A 6,402-nucleotide genomic window follows, 5' to 3' on the forward strand; every position below is an offset into this window, starting at 1 on the left:
AATGGGACGGCACAGACTGTTGCCAACAGGATGCCCAGTAATCTCTCTGCCCAGCCTGGCCTATTCCCCAGGCTGTGCTGCCTGATACGAATTGCAGTGAAGAAGAATGCGAGGTTTAGCCAGATAAGCCAGTATAGGTGGCGATGTCACTTTTGAGGTTTTTAACTGAGTGGAACTTTTGATGCAGGAAACAAGGTAAAATTTCCCAAGGGGTTTCTACAAGATTTCCAGCACTTCCTAAATTAGCCCCAACCAGTAAAACCACGAGCGAAGACCTCCTGGCAGGGCCCGCACGGCCATTTCCAGTCCCAACCGAAAGCAGGAAGCCTTGAGACAAGTCATAACTCAACTCTTCAGTTGGCTTCCAAAATTATCCACGTTCAGATCCCTGGGCATTTACGCCAAAGATCAGGAGGTATTCTGATTTTATCTGTTCCAGATTATCGACTTGTTTTTGACCAAACCAATTGCAGATGCACTTCTAGCTACTGGAAATATTTTTACATCTTCCTCATTACTGACACAGGCTAAGCACGGATCTCTCCCCGATGAGCAGTTCCCTGAAGCTGGCAGGAGCCCCTCTAAGCCGGAGCTCGTGTGCTGTGAACCTGGGAAGGGGATGAAAGAAAACCCTGCCCTTTGGATTCAGATCCCCTGAGTGCCATTCCCTGCCTCGTCACTTATTCGCTGGGTGACCTTAAACAAACTGTTTAAATTTGCTGTCTTGGCTTCCTATTCTATAAAACAAAGAAGCTCCACATCCATTAGGACAACTACTATCAAAAAAGAAAGTGTTGACAAGGAGGTGGAGGATGTAGAGAGATTGGAAACTTTTCACTGCTGGTGGGGATGTAAAATGGTGCAGTCACTGTGGGAAACAGTACAGCAGTTCCTCACAAAATTGAACAGACAATCAATCAGGACTAACCATGCCTGGATATATTCTCCAAAGAATTGGAAGGACTGTCTCAAAAATTATTTGTATACCATGTTCATAGCAGCATTATTCACAATAGCCAAAAGGTAGAAACAACCCAAGTGATGGATGAATAGATAAACAAAATATATTCAGCCTTAAAAAGGAAGGAAATTCTGACACATGCTACAACATGGATGGACTTTGAGGACGTTATGCTCAGTGAAGTGTCTGTTGCAAAAAGACAAATACTGTAAGGTTACATCATATGAAGCACTTAGTGAAATCCATAGAGACAGAAAGGAGAATTGGGGGAGCCGGGGGCTGTGGGAAGGATAAGGGATGGGGCATCGGTGTTTAATGGGGACAAAGTTTCAGTTTCGATGAAAGTCCTGGAGACAACGGTGGTGATGGTTGCACAACAATGTGAATGTACTTAATGCCATGGAAGTGTACATAGTAGGGCGGTTCCTTAAAAAACTAAAAATAGAGCTACCATATGATTCTGCAATCCTACTTCTCGGCATATATCCATAGAAAACTATAATTCAAAAAGATACATGCACCCCAATGTTCATAGCAGCACTATTTACAATAGCCAAGACATGGAAACTACCTAATGTCCATCAACAGAAGAATGGGTAAAGAAGATGTGGTACATATAGACAATGGAATATTACCCAGCCATAAAAAAGAACGAAATAATGCCATTTGCAGCAACATGGATGGACCTGGAGATTATCATACTAAGTGAAGTAAGTCAGAAAGAGAAAGACAAATACCATATGATATCATTTATATGTGGGATCTAAAAATAAATACAGATGAACTTATTTATGAAACAGAAACAGACTCACAGACATAGGAAACAAACTTATGGTTACCAAAGGGAAGGGAGAAGAAGGGATAAATTAGGAGTTGGGATTACCAGATACACACTACTATATATAAAATAGATAAACTACAAGCTCCTACTGTATACCACAGGGAACTATACTCAATATTTTGTAATAACCCATAAGGGAAAAGAATCTGAAAAAACTGTATAACTGAATCACTCTCCTATAACCCTGAAACAACATGACACTATCAATCAACTATACTTCAAAAAATAAAAAATAAAGAAGTTTTAAAAATGTTAAATAGTAATTTCATGTTATATGTATGTTAACACAACATTTTTAAATGGAGAAGCTCCTTTTTCATGAACGGTGTTTAGTCATTACGGTTCTTCTTTATCAGAAATCCTGTCCTAATTCATGCTTAGATTCCAGGCAAAGCACACACATCCGTACAGGTGGTCGCAGGACGTGCTGCCTGCTGACTTGGCAGATTTCAGCGCATGGAAAGCTCTGGCTCTGTCTTTAGGGCAAGGACCTTTCCCGGCAGGGGTTCGGCTGTAGTGGTCCAGTGCCCGATGGTCCTTCCAGCCTCTGGACACTTGGACATGCAGTTTTCTGGCTTCTCTGTGAGGAAAACTCAGGCCTGGAGCCCAGATGGTGATGCCAGGACAGTCTGGCCTCCTCCCTTTTCCTCAGCTATATTCCTGTATTGTGCTATTCTCTCTCTCTTTCTTCTTCTGCTCTTCTTGGCTTTACATGAATGATTCTCCCTCCTGCAATTCTTTGATCAAAGATCAACAAGCCAGGTGGGAATGTCTCCATCTTTATCAAATAGATTTAGTTAAGGGCTTCCCTGGTGGCGCAGTTGTTGAGAGTCCGCTTGCTGATGCAGGGGACGCGGGTTCGTGCCCCGATCCCGGAGGATCCCACATGCCGCGGAGCGGCTGGGCCCGTGAGCCATGGCTGCTGAGCCTACGTGTCCGGAGTCTGTGCTCTGCAACGGGAGAGGCCACAGCAGCGAGAGGCCCGCGTGCTGCAAAAAAAAACAAAAACAAAAAAAAAACAATAGATTTAGTTAAGATGGAGGGAGTAGAACGACTGGGTAGCCGTGGTGCCAAAGGAGGAAAGGGCTGTCCCAGGAGAGGAAACACCCTTTTGAGTAATGACTTGAGATTATAGACCTGCCAGAGCACTGATCCTAAGTCAATGACTCCGTTTCTCTTTGGAAAATGTTCATTAAATCCTTCTGAGACTGGCAGAGAGTATAGACATTTAGAAAACTGTGACATGTTTCGTTATGTCACTTTGGGGAACGGGATGAAATCAAGTGACATATGTTTTCTTTGAATTATCAGATAATTCCTCCACTCCAGTTCATCTTCCATGAGCCTTTTCATTTTCTACCTTCTTAGGAAGCCTTTGCATGGTAACTCTGCATAGTCACAAGCCATTATGTCATTTGTTTCTGGGGCAGAGATGATCCAGCTTCCTGCAAGTACTTTGGAACATGGTTGCCAGTATTTCCCTCCTCTGAAGGGGTGGGCATGGCAGTGCCACTGATGCTGTAAGAACCCTGGGGTCGGCGTGAACCCCAGTGACCCCCTCCTGCATTCCCACCTGTGTCGTCTTTTCCCCCCTTGCAGCGGGCAGGCGTGCTTGTGTGATCCACAGCATAAAGTAAAGGTTTGGGGCTTCTGAGGTTAAGGCATGGAAGGCTCTGACTTCCCTCCCTCACTCCTTCTGCCCTCTGCCTCCCCGACCCTGTGATGGATCGAATCCTCCCGCCACTAGCCTCGTGCTTAGACGTGGATGCTTCAACCTCTTCCAATGACTGCATCCCTGACCAACAATTCACTGCAATTTTAAACCTCCCTCAGATTTCTTTAAGTTGCTAAATTTGGGGACAACGTTTTACCCAGCAGCAGATGAGTAGTACCAACACCATGAGCGTTTTCTGCCCTCACATCTCAGGTTGTGCAGTTTCTTGCAGAAGAGCAGCAGTGTGGGTCTCAATGATGAGAGTTTTGGACTCACAATAGTTTTTAGTTCCCATTCAGTAAAGCCAACAGGAGCCCAAGCCCATCCCTTTTCCTCTGGTGTCCTGGAGGTTCCTGTTGCTTCCCTTGGCTCCCCAGTGGCCTCTGTCCTGTGACCAGATGAGTTGAGATTGTGCTACAGACCCAGATGGGAGCCTCTGTTTCCAGCACCTGACATGCTGTCTGACAGGTGAGTGAAACGGGGCGAGCGTGGCCTGTGGGCCACATAGACATGATGCAAACATTAGTTCTGCCACTTAATGGCTTTGCACCATCTCTGGGAGGCTGTTTCCTTATCTGTAAAATGGACAAATAAGAACCTTGCAGGGTCGTCATGAGGCTGCAACAAGATGATGCAGGGAGTCTCCGGGGTGAAGAACGTGGTGTTGTGATTTACTGATGCATAACCAACTACCCCAAAACTCAGTGGCTTCCAACACCGATGAGTAAGATCCCCGAGGGCTGCGAGGACAGGCTGCAGCTCTGGCCGACTGGCCTCAGCTCACCCACGCAGCTCCATTCAGCTTCAAGGTCAGCAGGGCTGAGGTCACATGTTGGGCAGTTGATCTTGGCCTCTGTTCTTCTCACGTGACCGCTCAGTCTCCAGAAGACAACACAGGTGTCCCTACTCGGTGGTCTCAGGGCAGAGTTTCAAGAGATCAAAGCAAAACCAGTGGATCTCCCAAGGTTTAGACCCTGAACTTGCACAATCCCATTTCCATTCATTTATTAATCAGTTATACCAATACAAGTCACAGCTCCAGATGGCAGGGGTGGGAAATCCACACCAGTTCTGGATGGAAGAGCACAAAATCACATTGTCATGGGACACACGTGCACTTTGGAAAGAATCTCTGCCCGTATTCTGCAAGCTACCACGAACGGGTAGGAATCTGTATCTGTAAGATTCGTTGCCTCCACGGTTCCCAGAGCAGCCATTAGAATAAAGTTCTGGAGCCTGGATGACCTCAGTTTTCTTCCGCACTTGGAAGAGTTCTCTGTGTGGCCTCAGGACAGTTACTCAGCCCGTCTAAGTTTTACTTTCTTTACCTGCATTTTTTTTTTCATGCCTCCACTTTCTTCAACCCTTGTACTTTCACCTTTAATGCTATTGTCACACTCAGTCTTCAAAAGTTAAAACAGAAGAGACAGGAATGGTGATGCCCACAAACACTTCCTGAACCTCGGGCGCAGGTCCCCACAAGTGTCCCCCTCAGCGTCAGCAGGGCCCCGTGTGCGCAGTCCCCTCCGAACCACATGTGATCGCTCCAGGTGCACCACCTGCCTAGACCCAAGGGAGCAGGGTGACGAACTTCTTTCCATCTTTCGTTTCCTCTGTCTCAAACTGTAGCATCATTCCTGCTGCTTTTATGGTAAGGGGGGAAACGTCCATCAAGGAGAAGCAAGTCCGGATACAAGAACCAGAGCGACAGAATAGGAGAGCAGGGGTCTTATCGCCTGTTTCTGTTGTATCTCACTTCCTAACGCTCAAGAGAAGAAAATGACCCATTCATTATCCCTGGACTTGAGCAATCCAGAAGCACCCTCCTCTCCTCCCTGGGGATGAGGGAGGTGGATGGAGAACTCAGGAGGACCTGGGAGCATTCCTGTGCTGGAGGCCACCTCCCAAGGATGGGGCAGAGCACCTTTGCATTCATTCAACAAACACGGAGCGCCTATGGCAGCCCGGATGCTGCCTTATGCACAGACAACCCTGTCCGGGAGGAGCCCCCAACTCCGCTTTTACCATCCTCTCGAGGAGCATCGGACAGCCTGCCTTGCGATGCATGTAGTTGTCTGCTCATCTCCCGCAGGACAGAGACCACCCAGGGCTCACTGTGCCTTCTCCCCCGGTGTCCCCAGGGAGTGCGCAGGGGACCCCAGCCTAGCACCCCCCTGCTCCAGCTCACAGCTTATTTCAGATCCTCAAAGAGGCCCCTCTCCCTCCTGTCCTGGAAACTTTGAGCCTCTTAGCCTTCTGTCAGGGGGTGTTCCTCTCCCCCTCGTGACCGAGCTGACTCTCCTCCATCCTTCAGCTCTCTGGACAGAGGTCCCTTCCTCAGGGGAGAGTGGCAGAGCCCAGGCCAGGTGAGTTCCTTTGCTCTCCCGTCATGTGTGAGGTAGCGTTCTCCGAGTAAGCGCACACTCATCGTGTGATATTTTGGTTACCCTTCACCTCTGTCTTTGAGAACAGAAACTGTGGAGGTTTCATCTCAGTGTCTTACCCCTGCCCCTGGCATGGCCCTTGGCAGTGGACTCTCAATTATTATCTGATGAATAAGTGAATGAATGAACGAACCTCCCTTGGTGGTCTTCAGAGATAACCCCTGAGCCTGCAGGTGACCAAGCAGGGTCCCAGGCCAAGCCCGCACCTGGGAGCAGGGTCCTTCCCAAGAGGGTGGGCTCACCTTCATCTCCTCCTCTTTCACGTCCTCAACCTGGCGCCTCGTGTCTTCACCTCTGTTCTGAGAGTCCCTCCTGTTATTTCTCTAAGAAAGACTGGGAGATACTCCTGTGAGCCTTCTGCTGGCCACTCAGACACCCCAAACCCCAGACCCAGGTCCCATCCACGCCTTGTTACAATTCAGAGACAGAGAAGATGGAAAAG

The sequence above is a fragment of the Tursiops truncatus genome, chromosome 9 (genome assembly GCF_011762595.2).
Source record: "Tursiops truncatus isolate mTurTru1 chromosome 9, mTurTru1.mat.Y, whole genome shotgun sequence".
Lineage (NCBI taxonomy): Eukaryota > Metazoa > Chordata > Mammalia > Artiodactyla > Delphinidae > Tursiops > Tursiops truncatus.